Genomic DNA, 22,132 nt, shown 5'->3' on the forward strand with positions numbered 1-22,132 from the left:
CAGTGTTCAAAAGATATACGTTAAGATACGATTTTAAGTTCATATTTAAGTAATTTTATAAAAAAGGGGAGATATTTGTTAAAAAAAATTGACTTTTTGCTCTCTATCAATTTTTATGTATATCCTATAGTCTTTAAGAAATTTTGAAAAAAAGGAGAAATTTTTAAAATTTTCGAATATGATTTTTCGACTTTAAACATAATTTTTTTCAAAATTGTGCATTATAAATCATTCAAACTCTCAGCAATCATTAGTACGTGAATAAATTAATTTTATACAAAAAAAATATAAATCGATTTTATTCTAACCATAACTTTCTTAGTTTTTATGCTAGAGAGTTTTACCAAGTCTCATTTTAAAAATTTTTAAACGTATTTTGAAAAAGAACGTATGCGATTACCTCGAAAAGTTGACCGTTTTTCCATTAATCAACGTTGAATTTTCAAAAAAAATTTTCCGATAAAAATAATCAACATTTAATAAATCATAAAACGGTTTGTATTATACCTAAAGTAAATTTTAAAAAACCGAACTCTTCCTACTTTCATAAGCTTCTTTTTTCTTTCTCTAATTCTTTAAGTTATACATGAAAAATCAATTAAAAACATGGTTTTTTCTCAAGAAAAATTGTTTTTCATAAGTAAAAACATTTTTGCTTAAAATTTGGATCAAATATATTCACGCTTAAGTTGGGGTGGAACTCACCACTAGTGCAAAAACACGCATCGGCGTACGATAGATTTTTCTTTTCGAGATATTCTCCAAAAAATTTTATTGAAATCGAAGCAGATTCATAGAAATTGGTGGTGAGAACGATTACATTTTAGTCAACCGATTTTGATTATAGTTTCAAAATTTGAAATGGGTTATGAATTTCAAGAACTTGTGTACTTCAAAAATCACATATCATATATTATTTATTCTTCTCCATTCAGTTATATACCCGAATAGCGGCTGCTGTACCGTTTTCATATTAAACTTGGAGAAAGAGCTAAAAGGCGTTCGGATTACTCATCAAAAATAAAACGCTGTGTGTATCTTGAATCTGTCCACTAATTCATTTAGAAACGTAACTGTTTTAATTAAATTTTCCTCTTTAAAATGCCGCTAAATCAAAGTAGGTACTTTGAGATATAGAAAAGAGTTTGAATCGCTTCTGAAAGGAAAGCGGCTAGATAAATAAAAGTAGAAACTACCTCTCGAATAGAATTTAATTGAATTAGCAATGACTATTACCAAGATTGGTTTTTTCAATACTACTCTCACTAAAAGTATCATTTATCAATACCACTAATAAAATAATAAATGAATTAGATAATCAAAAATTAGTCTTCTTTTCATCTTCTTGACAAGGGTAGAATCTACGATTACGGTTTCACTTTTCCTCTGGATGCATCAAATAACTTATATTTACGTCGAAAAGCCAAACAAAATCCTTTGTTCCTCGTACATTCGGTATCTACAACAGCAAACATGATGCGTCAGTATGTTTACAACCCAAGAACTCCAATTTCACCGTTGAGCGCTGCTGTAGCTTTGAAAAGGGTTGCTTTTTGTCAGATTATAAATAGGGTTGAGAAGGAAACTCAACACAAAAACACTAATAGTGTGAATATGATGTATTGGGTCACTTGATAGCCTCAATATTTTACGTGGATTGAAACGGTATGGGATTTCATTACTGCTGACGATAACTTTGTTTTAGGTTTTATCAAGATAATACAAGTGTCGTATACTATATCACATTGATGATTTTTAATGCTAATGTATTGAATTACATATCCGATTTACAAAAAAATCAGACGACATATTTATAATAACGTTAATTGGAAAATAGTGAATGATATTTGTTTTTTATCTTCACACAAGTCTAGAATTTTCAGCAAGTTTCTTTTATTTGAAAATTTGGTATATATTTCATTGACTTTTCCATCTTCATTGGGGTATCACGTAAACCGTGACCCGGAGGATCAAACCCTCTACCATATTGAGGGATCCAGTGCTGTAGCTGCTAAAATTCTTCGCCTTTCTATTTAATTCCAGATGAACTGCTCTCAACTATTTATTCTATAATCTATACCTAACCAACTTTATAAACTATTCCAATACCTCATAGGAAAGTTTTTTCATACAATTCATTTTCAAATTTTCTAATGGAATAGTGTAAAAATTAAGCTACGGACGTAAATTTTAATCCAGACTAAAATTTGAACTTTTGCCATTTCTCAAAACAGTCACCATTGAAACTTCAAAGTTTTTCAAGTCTTAGTACCATCAAAATAGTTTTTGTCCTTGAAGCTTTAGGAAAATATGGATGGTGGTGCTAATTTGAGGTTATATCCTGCATATTACACTGATTTCTAATAAACTTTTTCTAGTAGCACCTTTTTTCTACCACAACAAGTAGCCGAGAATTGTCGTAAAGTAAAACTGAGCTTTCTATTGTAGAATGTCTTTGGTCCTTAATATTAATTGAAAATGTGGAAACTATAAATTGTTTGGCACTAAAAAAATAGATACAATACTCAAACAAGAGATCAGTTGACGCATAGTCTAAAGCAAACAGGATTTTCTATTACATTCAAGAGCTCCAATTCTATAAGAAGTTTTGTCCTGAGACCGTTGTTAACCATTTGAATAGCGATAATGTGGTTAAACCTCCATTGAGATCAATTTTTTTCCAAAACATGTGCTTTGAAAACATCAATCCCTTCTTCAGGTATAGAGAACTCGCAATTTTTTTTTGATCTGCGGAACAAAGAAGGAATCCACGTGTATCAAACAAGGACTATACGGTGGATGAAACATCGATTCGATGTTTGAGAACTGGCATTGTCGTGGTGGAGAATGATTTTTCTTCGGTGATTGGTTTACCTGATTCTTCTGCAAACAAATGCTGGTGTACCATTCAGAATCGACAGTTTTACGTTGCTCTAATAAAACGGTGGTGACAAAAACAAAAAATCAAGCGACCATTTGCTTCCAAGTACAAATTGTTGCCCAAATATACTTCAATCTCACGGTATGTCACATGACGATCTTGCAATAACAGTTTACGCACAATATTGAGGCACAACAGCTGATTTTAGACCTCGACGGAATTCATCCTGTAGAGAAGTACAAACACGATAAAATTAGGAAATCCAGCGAAACACGGTTGCTTCAGATGGTGCTTCATCATCAAAAGTCGAGGCGAGTTGATAGATACACTCGTCGAAAAATCATCGTACGAAAATGTTTATTTAATTCCATTCTTTTGACCAAAATGAATGTTTCATGTATTTGTAAACAATTGGAATAGTACTAGTACGACATTCTAAGTACGTTCATCATTGAAAATATCATTTTTTTATGGTAATGACAGTAATGACTCGTTTACATCGGTATTGCCATACCTCAAAACTAAAGAAGCAGCATTCGTATTAAGTCAAAGTGTTGGGGAAGTTTTTACACCAGTGAAAGAACATCTCTAAAGATCCTAAAAAATGATAAATTTCCCAATTTTTTCTTCATTTAACAGAACAAATTAACTTTTACTAAGTAATAAGCGATTTTTCGGTGAAACTGTTTTCCAATATGAGTTTTAAAGAATAACAACCAACTGAGTGGTAATTTTTCATTGGCAGCTGGAAAAAAAGTTTGAAATGCATCGTACTTTACAATATAAATAAATTACTATCAATTCCGATTGCGTATTTGATAAAAATCAAGTTTTATAAAGAATCAATTACTTGGTTTACAATTAGTCAACTAACTTATACCAGTAGAGCAAAACAACTTTATTTTGAGGATGTTTGACCTGAGGGAATTCCATCAATTTACACTCAATATGGAAAAGTGAAATATTTGATGCTTCTTAAACACGAAAACTAATAAAAGATAAAGTTTCGTTACTATTTAGGAAAGTAGAGCTTGGAAAAGTTCGTGTTGGTAATGTGAATTTTTTTAAAAACCATCGCAGCACCTAATTATGAAGAAGTTGTGCAATCATCTCCATAACTTAGGAAATTATAATGGTTTAAATAAAAGAAACAGCTTCACCGATATCGTAAAGGTGTCAGGTTCGGTGAAATGAGTCTTTAAAAAGAGACGTATCTCAATTTTTCGAAACAACACTGATATTATTAACATATCCGTTATTCCATTTCATGTTTTTCGATGTTCCAAATTTTTTACTCGCGGTGTATTTGAAGATATGCCGCTGCCACTTTGAAATTTAAATTCGCCTAAACAAATATCATCTCCTTTGATCTCATGATTGAAAAACCAGGCATATTTAATAAGAGTTCGTAAATATAGCGAACAGCAGTATGAATATCTAACGACCGTACTAATACAATTCCAACTATGTTAGATATTTTTTTTTTCTAATTTATATTCTATGTTCATTTTAGCGTGAAAAGTTGAAAAGGAAATGTAAAAAATTCTATATCTGCAATTCTACTATCATTATGAATTCGACGGTACAAAGATATAGAAAAAAAATTTGTTTTTAGCAATGTATAATTAAATGAATATTAAATTTTATGTTTTGAATTTACAAAAATTGAAATTGAAAACATTGTTTATTGTGTTGCCTTGTTATCATTTTTTATTATTCGATATGCTGATATTTTCTTGATTCTTAGACAGCGCTCCTTGACGGTTATACAAATACGAAACAAAAAACAAATAATATAATGAAATAACCTTATTTATAAAATAAAATTTGATTATTTTATCCCTTCTATTAAGCTATTAAAGTCGATGTTTTCAGCAATTTCATTTTCGAATGACAAAATTCCCAGCGTGAGTTACAGAATTTCATATTCCAAAACATCGGAATCAATTCAAAGATCAATTTTCTAGGATTAATCTCTATTTTCAAAAGTTGAAAAACGATTAATAATCTGCTTCTTTTTAGTAGAATCCGCCTTTTGAAATAAACTGCTTACAGCGCAGCGATTAGAAACTACGTTCTAATCTAGTGTTGTCGAATTATTCGCAAAGTTTTCGAAATTTCCGGACAACAAAGCTCAAATCAAATATCGCAGTAGCGCCCTTTTATACCTGGCGTCCTACGCCTAGTACCGGCACTCGCGGATATAAATATATCATATAAATATACCATGAATATCTTATATATTAAAAAAATTGATGATTTCCATTCCGAGTCCGTTCAGGCGTTCTACCCAACCGATTTGCTTAATTTTTTTTTTCAATGAAAGGTATTGATGCACGGATCAGCCATCAACCATCGGATTCCATCTCATTTTCACCATTCTCAAGTTATACTCAAATGCGATTTCCCCCTGTACATTACTTATGGGAGCTTTTCACATACACACGTTCTATCCTCAATATCTCAGGTTCTAATATAGCTACAGAGTTCGTTTTGGTTTAAGGACACTCGCTGAAACACTTTCTTTCTTTTGAGTTTTTGAACACTTAAATCGGTTGAGTTGTAGAGGAGCTAGGCGCGGCCATTCAATGTGGAGTTATGGATTTTTGTAGGTTTTTGGCAATTTTTCTACATTCAAAGATCTATATCTCAGGTTCTAATATAGCTACAGAGTTCGTTTTGGTTTAAGGACACTCGCTGAAACACCTGCTTTCTTTTGAGTTTTTGTACACTTAAATCGGTTGAGTTGGAGAGGAGCTAGGCGCGGACATTCAATGTGGAGTTATGGATCTTTGTAGGTTTTTGGCAATTTTTCTACATTCAAAGATCTATATCTCAGGTTCTAATATAGCTACAGAGTTCGCTTTGATTTGAGAACACTCGCTGAAATACCTTCTTTTTTTTGAGTTTTTGAACACTTAAATCGGTTGAGTTGGAGAGGAGCTAGGCGCGGCCATTCAATGTGGAGTTATGGATTTTTGTAGGTTTTTGGCAATTTTTCTACATTCAAAGATCTATATCTCAGATTCTAATATAGCTACAGAGTTCGTTTTGGTTGAAGAACACTCGCTGAAACATCCTCTTTCATTTGAGTTTTTGAACACTTAAATCGGTTGAGTTGGAGAGGAGCTAGGCGCGGCCATTCAATGTGGAGTTATGGATTTTTGTAGGTTTTTGGCAATTTTTCTACATTCAAAGATCTATATCTCAGGTTCTAATATAGCTACAGAGTTCGTTTTGATTTAAAAGCACTCGCTGAAATGCCTTCTTTTTTTTGAGTTTTTGAACACTTAAATCGATTGAGTTGGAGAGGAGCTAGGCGCGGACATTCAATGTGGAGTTATGGATCTTTGTAGGTTTTTGGCAATTTTTCTACATTCAAAGATCTATATCTCAGGTTCTAATATAGCTACAGAGTTCGCTTTGATTTGAGAACACTCGCTGAAATACCTTCTTTTTTTTGAGTTTTTGAACACTTAAATCGGTTGAGTTGGAGAGGAGCTAGGCGCGGCCATTCAATGTGGAGTTATGGATTTTTGTAGGTTTTTGGCAATTTTTCTACATTCAAAGATCTATATCTCAGGTTCTAATATAGCTACAGAGTTCGCTTTGATTTGAGAACACTCGCTGAAATACCTTCTTTTTTTTGAGTTTTTGAACACTTAAATCGGTTGAGTTGGAGAGGAGCTAGGCGCGGCCATTCAATGTGGAGTTATGGATTTTTGTAGGTTTTTGGCAATTTTTCTACATTCAAAGATCTATATCTCAGGTTCTAATATAGCTACAGAGTTCGTTTTGATTTAACAGCACTCGCTGAAATGCCTTCTTTTTTTTGAGTTTTTGAACACTTAAATCGATTGAGTTGGAGAGGAGCTAGGCGCGGCCATTCAATGTGGAGTTATGGATCTTTGTAGGTTTTTGGCAATTTTTCTACATTCAAAGATCTATATCTCAGATTCTAATATAGCTACAGAGTTCGTTCTTTTCTATTATAATGATTTCTGATACTTATTTAATGGATTCGATGCGAGCGAAGCCGCGGGTAAAAGCTAGTACCATATTAAAATCATTAGGTGATCTCTATATCAGCTGTTTCACAAGAATTAACTTAACTGACATTAGATGCATTGTTATTTGCGATGAAAAAATATTTATCCAAACAACCTCAACATTAAAATGATTAATTAGACAAAGGACAATTATCAGAATCGTTTGCAAAGAGGTAGATTCGAGCTATCAATGATGTTGTAGTTGACAAAATAAATGGACATCCGTGATGCAACACCTTCTGCTCCAAATCATAGACATATTCCCAATTATTGTTCATTATATAGATCTGCATTAACAGTTTGTCCAGGTTTCAGCATCGAAAAATGAACACTGCACTAAATAAACACTAGTGAGTGCCTTTGTTTACCTAATGCTGATAATGGGGGACCTCAACAACCTACTCGGTTTGTTTTCAAATCTGTTACAAAAAATTTTGGATTGTCGATTAAGAGTTTCTTGTTTGTCTGACATGGATTTGGTCCTTTTTCCTGCTATTATTATGTCGTTTTATAATGTTTGTCTTCCTGATAGATAGGTCGAGTTTGAAACGTCAAAATTACAGAAAATAGAAAATTGTTTTTGGTATTTGTGAATGTTTAATTCACTGGAATGAAAATTGCAAAATATTTTTGCAAAACTACAAAAATCACATCAAAATTGCATACAAAAGTTCACAATAATCTTAAAATATTTCGGCATATTATTTTTAAAAAAAAAAACCGATAATTATCACCTATTTTCAATATAACTATTGAAGGTTACATCTTCCATCTGTTCTATTTCAATCTTGATCTGAATTTGAATTATGGAGAGAGATTTCATCCAAATTATTTTACATACCTTCCGCTCTCGTACTCTATCCACTAACTAATGCTCATAACAACTCATTACTCTCAAAATATATAAGTAGTTTTATATAATTCCATTCTGTGAACTCGGATTTATACTTCAAGCTTTAACAAGACCGCTCTTAACCTCATTAAATCTTTTTGCATCTTTAGATATGAATGACTTCAATAATTTTCCATGTTTCTCTTTCTCTCTTCACTCTTTTAATCATAAAAGAATATCCCTGGAAACCGTGTTCTGCTGGCATTGACTTTGGTGAGTAACGATATACCGATCATATTTCTATTTTGTGGAAACGCTCGAGTGGAAATATAAATGACAAAGCGACACAAGTTATCATTGGCGTATCCAAATACTCGAAATACAAGTTGATTTTCTAAAACGTAATTTCTTATCTTCATAGCACATCCTATGTATTATATTGCTACGAGCTCCTCTATTGACATAGACCGTGAAGCCGGTTTTATTAATAGAAAGTTTTTAAAGCTTATTTACCATGTATTGGGGACGTTTTTATAAAATGAATTTCTAAGAAGACCTTCTAATTCACTTATCGCAAATTAGATATTACTAACATTCTGAATATGACCATATTAATGGGTCCCAGATGTAATGAGTATCGAAAAGTAAACCAAACGCTATAATCAAGTCAATAAACTTTTGTTGTGCTCACCTTAAGAAGCTCCAGACACTCAATTACTGGTCTACTCGAGTCAACCAGTTTATCTGTAAAACAAACATATCATGAGATATAAATTACTCTCTATTAACAAAAGGTCACAAAGATCAATCTATTGCAATTGGTTGCCACGAATCAAAATAAAAGTAAACAATTTCATTTAATATTTTGTGGGCAGTTTAAAAGTCAAATGGAGAGAAAAGAGCACCAAGATAAAGAAGGAAAATATAACTAAGAAATTTTTGGAAAGAGACGTAATATTAGTTGATCATTAACTCATTTCTCCTTAGAATTGCATGTTGCACGCAATAAAAACGGCACCAAACCAAAGTTGTTTAACGTGATGTAAGGCAACAAGCAATGCAATGCAAGAGGCAAAATTTTTTGATCAAAACTATGGAGTTCAATTGATTGTTTCTTGCAAAATCTTGCTCTTCAATTCAAGAAACGGATAAACAAACACTACAATCGATTAAAAAACAAAACAGAAACCAAACATCGAAACATAAAACGTTTTTTCTTACCATAAGTACAAAGATTTTCCCAACAACTATCTAATTATTTTAATAAATATAATAATAGTATAATTCATGAAGGACATAATAAAACAAAAGAAGTAATATTATATATCAAGTGCCTTGTACTAATTATAACGCTATCTACATAGGGCAGACATCTCAGTATTTAGATAATAGATTAAAAGTTCATCAATTACGTCTAATTCTACAATAAAGGATGACAAAATATGTGAATTGACATAGGTGCTTTCTAGAAAACGTTTTTTATTTTATTTTTATTTTTTGACTTATATTAACAAAAAAGTAATCAGGAAAGGATTCGAAATATTCATTTCTCTGAGAACAAATCGAGTAAAGAAGCTTGGTTGTACTAATTTCCAATTGCAGTTTCCTAGCTTCGATGCTTCTCCAACCCCCGTCGTCTTCTTGTTAATTGAACTAGAATTAAGTTTGAAACTATTAAAAATATTCGTGATTGCTTAACGGAATGTTGTACAATATTTGCGTGTAACTTTGGGTTAATAGCAACTAATTTCACATCGAGATTCCTTTATACAAGTTACCTGAATACATAATCGTCTTGGAACTCGGTTGAACATTCCGCAACTCTGGTCTTTGAAACGAGTTGATAGTTGAACATATATTACAAGTTGTGACTTTTGGTCGGAAGTTCCGAATAGTTTCGTTACAGATAGCATGTCTTCTGACATGAAATAATGTATATCGAACGTAAATTTGAAGATAATACAGTCAGTTTACATCACTACCCACAGATTTCACCAATATCTTTAAGTCTTTGAATACATTCAGAGAATTAGTTTTCCAGAATAAATTAATCGACATAAAACACTAATCAATAATATATGTATAAAGTTTTTCCACAAACACAAGCTCCTTTCGAACTTTACAGCATTATCAAAATTTTGAGGTGATTAGATCAAATGTTTTACCATGCAAAGTCATTGATGAATCAAACTGTAAAGTTCTATTTTTGGTTTATGTTACTTCTAATATTTTCTGGCTTCGATACGGTTATAAAATAATGTTCATACAAGAAAAAACTTGCTTTTGGATCAGATATTCCCAAACTTTGTTTCTCATATACCACTAATAAATTTTCCTGAATCCAGAGGACCTTAAATATTGATTCTCCTCTAGTATCTTCGCAAAAAGTAGCTTCTCATGAATTCCTTCGTACATAACATATGCCAATAATAATACTCCATTGCAGATAATCATACAAGAAAGCTTCAACATCAGAGTTAATTTCAACAATATGTCTTTGTACACTGTTGGTACTCAAAGTATGTCAAAGTTGAAATCAATTGTTTTCAAATGTATATTTTTATAGATTGGATAGAAAAAATACTTTTAAATAATATTTTTATATAAAAACTTAACGATAATTCAATAAAATAGGCCTGTGATAAAAATAGAGTAAAGTTGAACAAAATAAATGGGCAGAAAGGTACTTAATTTTGATAAGAGAAGTCAAGTCAATATTTCAGTTCTTCATTATCAGAACTAAATGAAATTTCATGGTACGAATCGTAGACACCCATTGGATTGTCAACCACTTTGGGAATAATTTTTCTAGATATTGAACGATCCGAATACTAAAAGCATTGGAAAAATCCCACTTTTTGGCACATTAATTCATCTATCTGGCAAAGTAACTTAACAATTCAGTATTTAGCTGGTTTTTTTCTATAAATCACTCTCTAAAACCCTCCATTTTTCCACAAATTTTGTTTTCCATAACTTGAATTTCGATCCATGCGAATTTCGAATCCATATGACTCAATATGTCTATTTTTTTTTCAATATTTTTAGAAAAACCATTAAAACAACTTGTGCTTAAGATCGAAATTATCACTCAAGTACTAAAGTTTTTCTTTTTCAATTGACACAAAGCAAAATGTGGCGAAAGTCTGAAAGTTGGATTGTTGATGATTTGTTTTTATGTTTCGAAGTTTTCCCACTACTTTCAAATTATTATTTTCATCTCTCAATATCTCGTTAAGTTTGTTTAGTTACTTCCTGGTGCTTCTTGTGTTTTCATTCCAGCTATTTCGTCTCCTCTCTCATATATCACCTCATTATCTATTATTTTATCAAGTTGCAGTTCAATTATTCGTGAAATAAATCAACAAACTCGTGATTATTATAAAAAATTCATGTATATCGACGTTGATGTTCAATCAATACAATTAGTGAATCCTCTTTGATGTTAGTAAACAGCGGTTTCGGTAGTGTCGCCGAGCGATGCTGAAGCTAGTGCGAACAACTTCCACCTCATGCAATTAGCTATCGACTTAGGGGAAGCGGGATAGGGTGCATAAGATAACCCATTTTCATATGGTAATAAAGATAATTAAACGACAGGTGTTTCTGATATAACGGTATGTTCTCAGTGGAATTAAAACAATTGAAACTTAGGTATGGTAATAAATATTAATGGTACTAAATTATTTAGTAATCTTATTCACTGAACTAAATCACAGTTATCATCATTCTACGTTTATTAAAGTGTAAATATTAGCTTGCAAATGCGTTATTGAATTTTGAGGAAAGTCAAATGTTTCAAAAAGATTTACCTTTAAATAGATGTGACCAAAAACATGAAGATAGATTTAAACGTGAACAAATAAACAATAGATAAGAAATTATATAATAGATATACAGGATGTTACAGGACTTGATGTCAAAAATTTGGGGGTTACTAGAAGACGTTAAGCCACTGAAACCCCATACTCTGAAGCTCGAAAGGTCATGAAGAATTCTTCGTAAAATGAGTTTTAAATTTTTGTTCGTAATCGCCAAACTTTGTATAAGGTCCTCCACGTCAGAATAGGATTCATGGAATGTTATGTGTAGTCAGTACTGCTGTACGGAGTGGAAAATTGAACCTTGGAAGCTCAAATGATCAAAAAACTTGAAGCACTTGAGATGTGGCTATATAAACGCATCCTGAAGATCTTTGGACTAACAGAATCACCAACGACGAAGTACTGAGATGCATTGGTCGCAAAGGAAAGCTGAAATTATTAAGATATTGGACACATCATACTCAAAGACAAATACCTACTGCTTCAGAACAGATCAGAACAACTCACTTTGTATAGATTAAAAAGATTTAACACGGTTTGCAACAATTGGTTGAAGGAGACTTCACGAGAAAAATAGTTGCAGGTCTAAAGTTCTGTAAAAATTTATCTTAGCATACTAGTTTATATGTTCAACGTTATATTAATCTAGAGAAATGAAAAAAAGGATATTTTCCTAAACCAGATAGATATTTGAGCATAATATAACCCTTATTACAACTTTTATAGTAAGTAACAATTTTCTTTAGCCTCGAGACAAAATTTAGTACCTTTTCGTGTGATTTGGACTAGGAATTGAGTGTATTTGTATAATTTGAAGCTCATGATTCAGATACGATACGCATAATAAAAAAAATAATTTTGAGGTTATGAAATGATCGAACTAGATTCTAAGTAAAACATTGATTTTCCAATCCATTATGTCTTATCAAAATGTTACTTTATTCCATCGAGCGAACGCTAATCAATGTTTGCTTTGAGTTCCCGATATTACATTAACAAAGAGCGGATCAGAAATTAACTAGACGTGCTCCGATTATGCACTTCACTATCAACTTAATAGAGACAAGGTAATGTAATTCGAATAATAGATCTGTGTGTACTATATCAAAATATAAAAAAAATAATGATGAGATTAAGTGAACAATCCGAAGTTGAACGCGCTAATTTTATTAATTTACTATCTGATCTTTGTAGAGATGTACCTGCGTTGTAGACAATGAAGGATTGATTCATTTAGGTTAATAAAATATTCTAACGTATTTCAAATTAAAATTCTATTTTCCACTATTAATTATGCCAATAACCATTTTAGAATGAGTATAATATTCAACATCAAGATATAAATCTGGTGTAAATGCTCGAGGTACTTGTTGACTTTATCAGTCAATTCCTCTACGTCTGTTAACTATGAATCTTCACGTTTCTTTTCGTTCTTATTGATTTCGTGCCTCTTAGATCTTGAAAGTCTCTAGTTTTGATTATTCGATGACTCAATTTGGTCCTTGGTGTCTTGCTGGCGTACCTACCACAATAATATATTTATTATATTTTCATTTAAAACTAATAATCTACAATATGTACAGGTACGGTAATGGCCATTGTTGGCGCGTTTATTTATATGAGAGTTTCAGTTTCAGTTATTAATAAATTGAGAATAAACGATTATTGCCCTGGAAATCAATTATGAAAGTCAAATAAACAAAAGAGCTGTACAGAAAAATCAAAATGATACTTATAGTAGTCGATGTTTAAAAAATTCGTTTAAAAAATAGATAAAAATTAAGGGGTGGACCATAACTAATGTTTTGGGGTATGGAAAACAGATTGTCAGACCTACTGAATATGCATATAAAATTTTATAAAAATCGGTCGAGCCGTTTTCAAGGATTATGGTAACTAAAATTGTAACATGATTTTATATATTTTCCGCGTTTAGTCAACATTTTTCACTAATGCTTCGCTTCTATTAGTCGCAGAGTGATGTTATATATCCTAAAGTCTTCCTCGATAAATGAACTGTCCGAAACAAAAAGAATTTTTTAATAATTCGAACCAGTAGTTCTTGAGATTAGCACTTTTAAACAAACACTTATACTATTAGTATAAATGTTAATTATTCAATGAATTTGATATAAATAACATGAAAATTTATTGTTTATTAAGTAAATAGAAGAAGCTATTTTGGAACGTACTATAAAATATTTTCCCGATGTTTCTGGCACTCTATTCAAGATATGTCTCGGCACGGATATTCCAATAATATACGTAAGATAAAACGTATGCTAGAGACATTAAAAGTCGGTTACATGGTTCAACTATCGAAAGAAGTGAAATATATACTGACGTTTTCTGAGAATGTGACTCGTAAAGATGCGGTGGAAACATATTTTTCTCTGACACAAACATAAATTATTGTTTTTATGGAATATATAATGTAATCACCATACTTGATATTATATAATTTATTATTGTTAAAAATTTATCTACGTATATATATTATATTGTATATAATTTCTATTTTCACTATATTTCCATCATTTGAAACTGAAAATTTATAGTTTTTCTTAAATATTTCATATTGATACTTAATACTTCAGCAATTGCCTATCTGTTATTTTCACATGGAAAAAGTTGTACTTCTGTTTTGAATAAGAAATTTCCTCGGTAGTTTTAATATCAAAATTTTCATTATTTCGATTCAAAATAATACTAATACCAGAGATGTGTCCAATATTTTGATATTTCACTTTCAAATTAATCAAAATATCACATTAAAGTAAGGAACGTCAGTGATTTTATCAAAATAGAGTTATAGCGACCGCTCAATATCTCAAAATGAGTCTCAATAAAGAAGGATTACCACAAATCAAAAACATAATAGAGGCTATTCAAGGTGAATTTTCAACATTTTCAACAATAAAAAATCGATCTAAGTTGTTTTGCTGGGAACGAAATAACTACAACGGGGAGTGAAACTATGATTCTACATTAAAAAAAATTCCATGGAGTGTTATCGGAACGAGAAACCGTGTCAAAAAAAGCAGAGGTCACTTAAAGCATCAAAAAAGTGATGGCTACAATATTTTTGGACTGTAACGGTATAGTTTTGATTGACATCAATGAATTAAATACCAACATAAACGCGAGATATTACTATGACTTATTAAGATAGTTGCATCACAAAATTATTCAAAAAAAAACCGCGTGGGGTGTGCGTTTGCTTGAAGGTAACGCTCTAATCCATACTGTCTGCTTTGCTTTATAAGGCTACTGTATACGAATGTGGTTTCACTTAGATTAAACTCCCACCATATAGCACTGATCTGATCCCGTCTGATCTGAAGATTTAACAGCGACGATCAAATTAAAAAGGCCGTGCACGAACATTTTTCTAGTGACATTCCACATCAATCTACATTTGCAAGTATTGAAAAAAGGTTGGAAACTTGTTAATTAAAAGTAATAATGCTGGCAAACAACGTACAACAAGGATCTGGTAGAGACAATATTAAATCATATTTTTGAAAGGCCATCTTTAAGTACTCGAACTGTAGGTGTCGGTTTAAAACAACGAATGTTACATCCATACAAATTGGTCAGTGTTCAAGCATTAGAACCTAGAGATTTTCAGGTGGGTATAGAATTTTTAAACCGGTATTTACAAAAGTGTCGTGAAAATCGAACTTTTCCAAAATATGTGTTACGCTAGAGTGAAGGCAGCGAACTGTTTAGGTGAAACCTGTTTGAATTATAACTACGGTCACCGAAAGAGCGCACAGAGCACGTTCGCGTATTTCAAAATAATAATAATATATCTGCAACAGCGTGAATTGCAGTTAAACTTCGACTCTATGAAACTTTGAAATTTCGTTTACGGTTTTATCAAGGTATTGCAAGGCGACTCAATATTTTCTTGCGAATAAATGGTAGAAAGTGTCGTATTCATTTAGATTATTATAATTTAAATCATGTCGTTATTATTTTTTGAAAAGCTCTGTGCATTTTCCATCCCTGTGTCGCTTAATGGAAAAACATTCTTTCCAAAACAAAAAGATATCTATCTCACTTTCATTGCAAATTGTTAATAATCACACCTTTCAATTCCAAAACACCAAATAATCATCTTTATCCACCGAATAATTTGTAAGCCTTCCTAGTTATATGGCATTTATCGTACGGAAAGCTGTGTTCATTTATTTCGAGTTCCGTGTTTCTGTGAATTGTTTACGTGTAAAATTTAATTAAAACATAACATGGAAGTAATAATAAATGGATAAATCAATTAAAGGAAAATTTGTCTATTCGATAAATCCTAACTGAATGAGGTTATGTTGTGATGAAGATATTATTTATTTAAATAACAAACATTGTTGTAAAGCAAACGCGAAATATATTAAACAAATCAATAAGTTTGGGGCATGAAATATCAATTCTCTATATTATTCGGTTTGTTTTTTGTAGATCATTAATGAGAATCAGTAATATGATACATCAAGATGTAATAAATGTCCATTTCGACTAGCTCAGTCATGATACGGCCCGCGGACCGCTTCCGGCCCCTGGGCCGTATTCCTCGTTTTCAGCTTTTAACACTTCGCTAGATAAAAGTACCAAAAAAGAGATTTTATCTTGTTTTGGTATTTATTTTTTCTTCATAACTTGCTCGAAAGTAAGTAAAAATCGTATATATAGTCCGAATGTTGAAATCTATGTCCTGCGCGACATGATTATCAACTAATTTAGTGAGTTAGTTGTAGACTAAAGACTACTCGACTCACATAATGTCTGATAGCGTTTACTCATCGGTCCATCGGGGTGGAAAGTATCCTATCATATAACTACGATCCGATTAACTCCGAATAACATTGAACGAGATCCGAGTTAGTCCTTAGATCCGATCGTTTCTCGTACTAAAAACCATAAAGCTTTATCTTCAAGGTTTCTTTCCGGACTCATCGTTGAATTTTTGTGAAAATTTGTAATTACCAAACTTAGTAGACCTTGAAATTCGTAGACCGAAAATTGTTAACTTATTTTGGAAATGATTTAAAGGGTTTTTTACTGTACTAAACTACGTAGTTAAACTTGTCGTTGCTGAATCAGAATTTTTGTTCAGTCATTATGTAGTACATTAGAAATTGTGTTTGTATATGAATTTTTAATTGATATAACGAATTATAAATATCACCCCAATTTCGATTTAATGAAAACGCAAACCCAGTTAACTGATATTATGTGTATAGTATAAAGCTTCTAACAATAAGGAAATAACTGTTTGCACTTTAAAGTTATAATAAGCGTGGAATTGTAACATAATTTCAATGAAACTGATAATAATTAATGGAATTACAAGATTAACTTGTTCGTGTTATTACGCATGTCACATATATATATACAGAATGTCCACATTTCTCGAGGAAATTGAAATTGTAAATTCTGAGATAATCTTAACAACTCAAGATGTTTGTTTGATTTTAGAATTCAAGTTTCTTTTCATTAGAAAAGTCTAAAAGACTATTTTTGAAAATGAAATTTGATTTTTGGTCGAGCGGATTTTACGTTAGCTGGCGGCTTATTCTTTGTTTATCTTTATTGGAGTATATGCAGCGGTTAATTTTTTTCTATTCTTTTTACGGTCATTTCGTCGAACGAAATTTCTCTGGAAACATTGTTAGGATTATCGCAATGCTTCAATGAAGCTTCCGCTCCAAGAGATTTTAATCATTTTCTGGAAAAATGAAATAGGATCATATGTAATTCAACATAGAAATTGGACATTTGTTTTATCAGTAGATTTTCAAATATTAGGGCTTATACGGAAGGAACAATTGTAGATTTAAGAGAATAGATATTTGTGAGACTCGAATATATTATCAAAAGTAATTTAGAGAATACTGGAATTGAAGATAATAAAGAAAAACGATAAGGATGGTTCGTTTTTGTCCAATCCACAAAAAGTTCAATCAACTTGATACAAATTCAAAATTTGTTTACTTCGAAATTTTTTTTATTCTTCATTTTCTATAACGGATTTTATCTCACAAATTTTTTACTTTGTGGATTATTTTATGAACGCACTGTATATACATTTTTCACAGTATCTAGTACAAATATTTGTTGCATTCTTTTGATTCGTTCAGAATGTTGTTTATTTTGAAAAAAAAAACATTTACATCGAAACATTAGGAATAAGCCAACTATTGTACTAAAAATGCATTATCTTGCGAATAATGAATCACAACAATGGACTGAAAAAGCACTATAGATAAATAAAATGAGAAAAAAGTGTCAATGAATGAATATTGAGTAATGGAATCATTACATTCGAAATGAATTTTATTAACGTGTACTCAAAAAAAAAATGAGATGTTTTCAGCCATTTTGTAGCTCGATACCTCCTAAAAACGTCTAGACATGGAAGAATCAAATTTGATGAAGCAAAACTTCTTGAAGAATCAAAGACTTGAAACGATTACCATGTTTTATATGACCAATGAAAACTATTTCAATCCAATTGTTTAGGTTTTTAAAATTTGATCGATTTCCTATTTCGATATGTATACGAACTATTTCTACAAGTTTTATTTTTCTGGTATCTGTTTCAGATTGGAAATTTTGAAATTATATAGATGATAATTTCTAATTTTATTTCGATTATTTTTATTTATTATTATTTTGTCGTATCGTGAATATGATTTCTCGATCTATTTTCGAAATAATGAGATGTCTGTCCTATCTAAGCAGCATAATAGTATAAAATCATGAGTAATAATACACTTTCACGGTCACCTGGTTTTTTGGCTCTAGAAAATCGAAAAATGGATGGATTTTAATGATCTTGGTCTCAAAATGTTCCATTTTACGGCGGATTTATAAAAAAAATTAGTAGAAATAGCCGGAATGAAAATTTCTCATAGTTTTACTGTTTTAAATCGTAAAAAAACGGTTTTGCAAAATAATCCTTCACAAAAAATTATCTCATTATCAGATAAAGTTATTATATTTTTTTTGTATTCTACATAAATTAATAAACAATTTAAAAAAAAATCCAAAAAGAATGATTTTTTCAGTTTTTATAGCTTAAAATGAAATCGATGAAAAACAATCAATTTTCGTGAATAGTTTCGTACTATATTCTTCAATGTTAATAGTTTTTGGACCATTAAAAATCGAAAAATAGATAAATTTTATAATTTTGGTCTCAAAATGTTCCATTTTACGTCGAATTTATGAAAAACACGGGGGTAGTAGCTGAATTTGCGGTTTTTAATAGTTTTAAACCTTAAATAGTAGAAAAACTTTTTTTTTTTTAAAATATTCATTATTTTATGTAAATTGCGAAAAAAAATATACGAACTTGATTCCACGACGTCAGAAACAGTTACGAAGGATTATATGTAGAAAGTCATTTTTTTTGCATTTAAAGTCATGAAACTGTAAAAAATATTTATTTTTTTCAATTTTCGTATTTTTTTTTATAAATCCGCCGTAAAATGGAACATTTTGAGACCAAGATCATTAAAATCCATCCATTTTTCGATTTTCTAGAGCCAAAAAACCAGGTGACCGTGAAAGTGTATTATTACCAAAATCATTATTGATTAAATATATTTCTGCTTCTCCACCATGTTTTATCTGTAAGCTTTTGCTTTGTGAATTTTTTCATTCGAAGCTTCATTTTTGTTAAATTTTATTGGGAAAAGAAGGTTCTTGTTAACATAAAAGCTGTTTTCTGTCCAAATTAAATCAGGAAATTGTATTTTCTGCTAAAATTGAACTCAATTTATTGAGATTTGATTGAGACAAATATGAAAGTGACATTTTTGAGAGATTATAATTTTATCAAGTTATTTTTTGTCCAAATAAATTTTGGTAAACTATTTTTGTTTATATTAGACTTTGGAACGTCAAATTTCTAGCTAATTTATGGAATTTCTTGACAAAATCAAAACAGAATTGAATTAGAACAAGTAATTTTTCTCGTCATAAAATTTTGGAAAGTTATCACAGCTATTTTTCTACAACAAATCAATTCTTCATCAAATAAAGTTTAGAACAGCCAGTCTTCTTCAGATTAAAATGATTTTTGTCCTTATCAAATTTGAGAAACCTATTATTTTTCACAAAATCAAATTTCGGAAATGAGATATAATTGATTATTCATTCAAAAATTATTGTAATAAGAAAGAACTTTCTCTGTATTGAACTGAACGATATTTAGGTTAATTTTAAGCTGTTTTTAAAACCAATTTTTCATTAAAAGAGATGAAAAATGAAGAAAATCTATTATTAAATAAGTACGAACAAATTTATTTAGATATTAATGTCGTACAGCATACCGCAAATACTATTAACAATATGTTGAATTTCAAGTTACACAAAAATTCTTCACAGGTCGAACCATTCCAGTAAATCAAACTTACTCCCCCCCGCCCTACCGTCAATTTTCCAGTTATGACTGTTAGAAATGAACATCAGCCAACAAAAGCAACCCTCCATTTCCATTAGTCAAATTGAAATGTTTTCCGCACTCAATTTGTGCGCGAAACTTGGCTAAAAAGGTACAAAAATAGAAAATTAGCAGTGACTTTTCAGTTTTCACCCATCTACCACATTTGTATTATTCTCAGATACAGCATTTACTTTCATAAGAGCGTGAAAATTGGGGGTTAAAAGTGGAATAACGAAACTATCAATAAGTACCTCAAATTTTTTATTTAAGATATAATTCTAGTTTGAGAATATTTTGACGTGGACATTATGAAAATAATAAATCGGCGAGCCTTAATTGAATGTTCGATGTAACTACGCATTAATCGAAATTACAAAAGTTTCAAAATTACCTAGATCGAAACTACTCTGAATATTTGCTTTAAATCAAGTTCGAAATAACCGTATGTTTGATTATAATCCATTTTTCAATCCAGCACATCCAACGTTCGTGCTTTTATAAATGTTACTATATCAACAAAAGATTATTATTTATGTAAGTATCAAGGATATTAAGTAGATCATTATATCCTGACTATTCCAGACTAATTACGCAAAAGGCTGAAAAGGCAAACAATACCGAGATAATTTAAAAATTCATAACATAAAGAATAAATAACCAATTTTTGAGGTGGAAATCAGAAAATGTTGTAGAAACTTTAGTTTTTGGGTACTATAACTCTTTTTTTATTTAAAGCAAAAGTCGGAAAGGTACCAACGAAAAGAATCATCAGGATCTCAATTTATGTATTAACTTACAGCAATAAACTGCGGAATCTTGTAGAATTACCAAATACAATAATATATGAATGGTTTTTTCATTTATTGGACAATAATTTTTAATTGTTATCTATATTATAGAATCATGAAAAATTACTGCTGTGACATAAATATAATGATAAATAATAAGAATAAATAAAAAAAAAATGTAAAAATGTATCTAAGATTCCAATTGACTATGGGGGACTCCATTTTTCTATCAGCTCCAAAATAAATGAGATATAATATATTTTAAATAGTATTCCTAACTTTTTTCTAGTACATTTGGTTGCTACTACATTCTTATCATATTTCCAAAGGTTTGGAAATCGGATCCAACAATAAAAATGTGTGTAGACTTTGGTTTACATTCGACCCCGGACTATTACGTGTATCAAAGTTCTAAATAATGGTAATAAATGTTATTTTCAGGAACCATGGAAGCAAAAAATGATGTTGAAAAAACCTACCTTGATGAAGACATCAATAAACGATGTCCTTCACTATACATTTCAATAAATTTTCACTAATATACCCTCGAATAATCACCACCCACTAAATTCATACAGGATTATTTTTACTTTTTCACACATCCTTCCGTATTAATTTCATGTTTTCACTTACATTTTATAAGTACCTTGATGAAATTAAAGTTTCTTAAAAAAGTTTTTCGGCGCATTTTCCAACTGACGCGAAGTTTTCTACTGAAAACTGGCACAGGGCATACATACGTCATCAAATACACGCCGAACTGATTTTCCTTAACTTTCGGAGTTAGATGTGATGGGTAGAAATGAGTATAGAAAGCGATCGCGCATCCGCATCCTGCGCACTAAAATATTTTTACATGGTAAAAGAATTTTACGATATGTGAAAATTATTTGCTTCATTATATCATTTTTTGTCAAAATCTTTATCAATACACATCCTAGTTGATTCTTTGCTATTCCACTTGATAATGTATAACGGGATTTATGAAAAAAATCAAATATCTGAACAATATAATCTAGAAACCAACAATTACTGCTACTTTTTGAGATACTGAATATACTGTTTACACCAACACTAACAATTATACTGTCTGACGCGTAACTTCAGTCTCTGAAGACGATAAGTTGGTTATCGAAACGCGCGTCAGACACTATAATTGTTAATGTTGGTGTAAACAGTATATTCAGTATGAATATCGCCAACGGTTCCACAAATTCCAACTTGTTAACTTTTTAAGATACCAGACGTTCAAACTTCTAATATGGACCACGAGTTTCATTTAAAAATTGGCGTTTTTTGACACGAG

General features: G+C 30.8%; 1 protein-coding gene across 1 annotated transcript in view; it reads right to left on the bottom strand.

Moving 5' to 3' along the window:
* Positions 1–21,548, bottom strand: part of LOC130903383 (insulin-like growth factor-binding protein complex acid labile subunit) — a 74,564-nt gene extending 53,016 nt beyond the window's left edge. The window contains exons 1-2 of the mRNA XM_057815448.1: positions 21,306–21,548; positions 8,454–8,506 (exon numbers count right to left, since the gene is read on the bottom strand). The gene's annotated coding sequence lies outside the window, so the exon portion shown is untranslated. The remainder of the gene's footprint in view (positions 1–8,453; positions 8,507–21,305) is intronic.
* Positions 21,549–22,132: the final 584 nt, after the last annotated feature.

Source organism: Diorhabda carinulata, chromosome 2, assembly GCF_026250575.1.
Source record: "Diorhabda carinulata isolate Delta chromosome 2, icDioCari1.1, whole genome shotgun sequence".
Classification (NCBI taxonomy): domain Eukaryota; kingdom Metazoa; phylum Arthropoda; class Insecta; order Coleoptera; family Chrysomelidae; genus Diorhabda; species Diorhabda carinulata.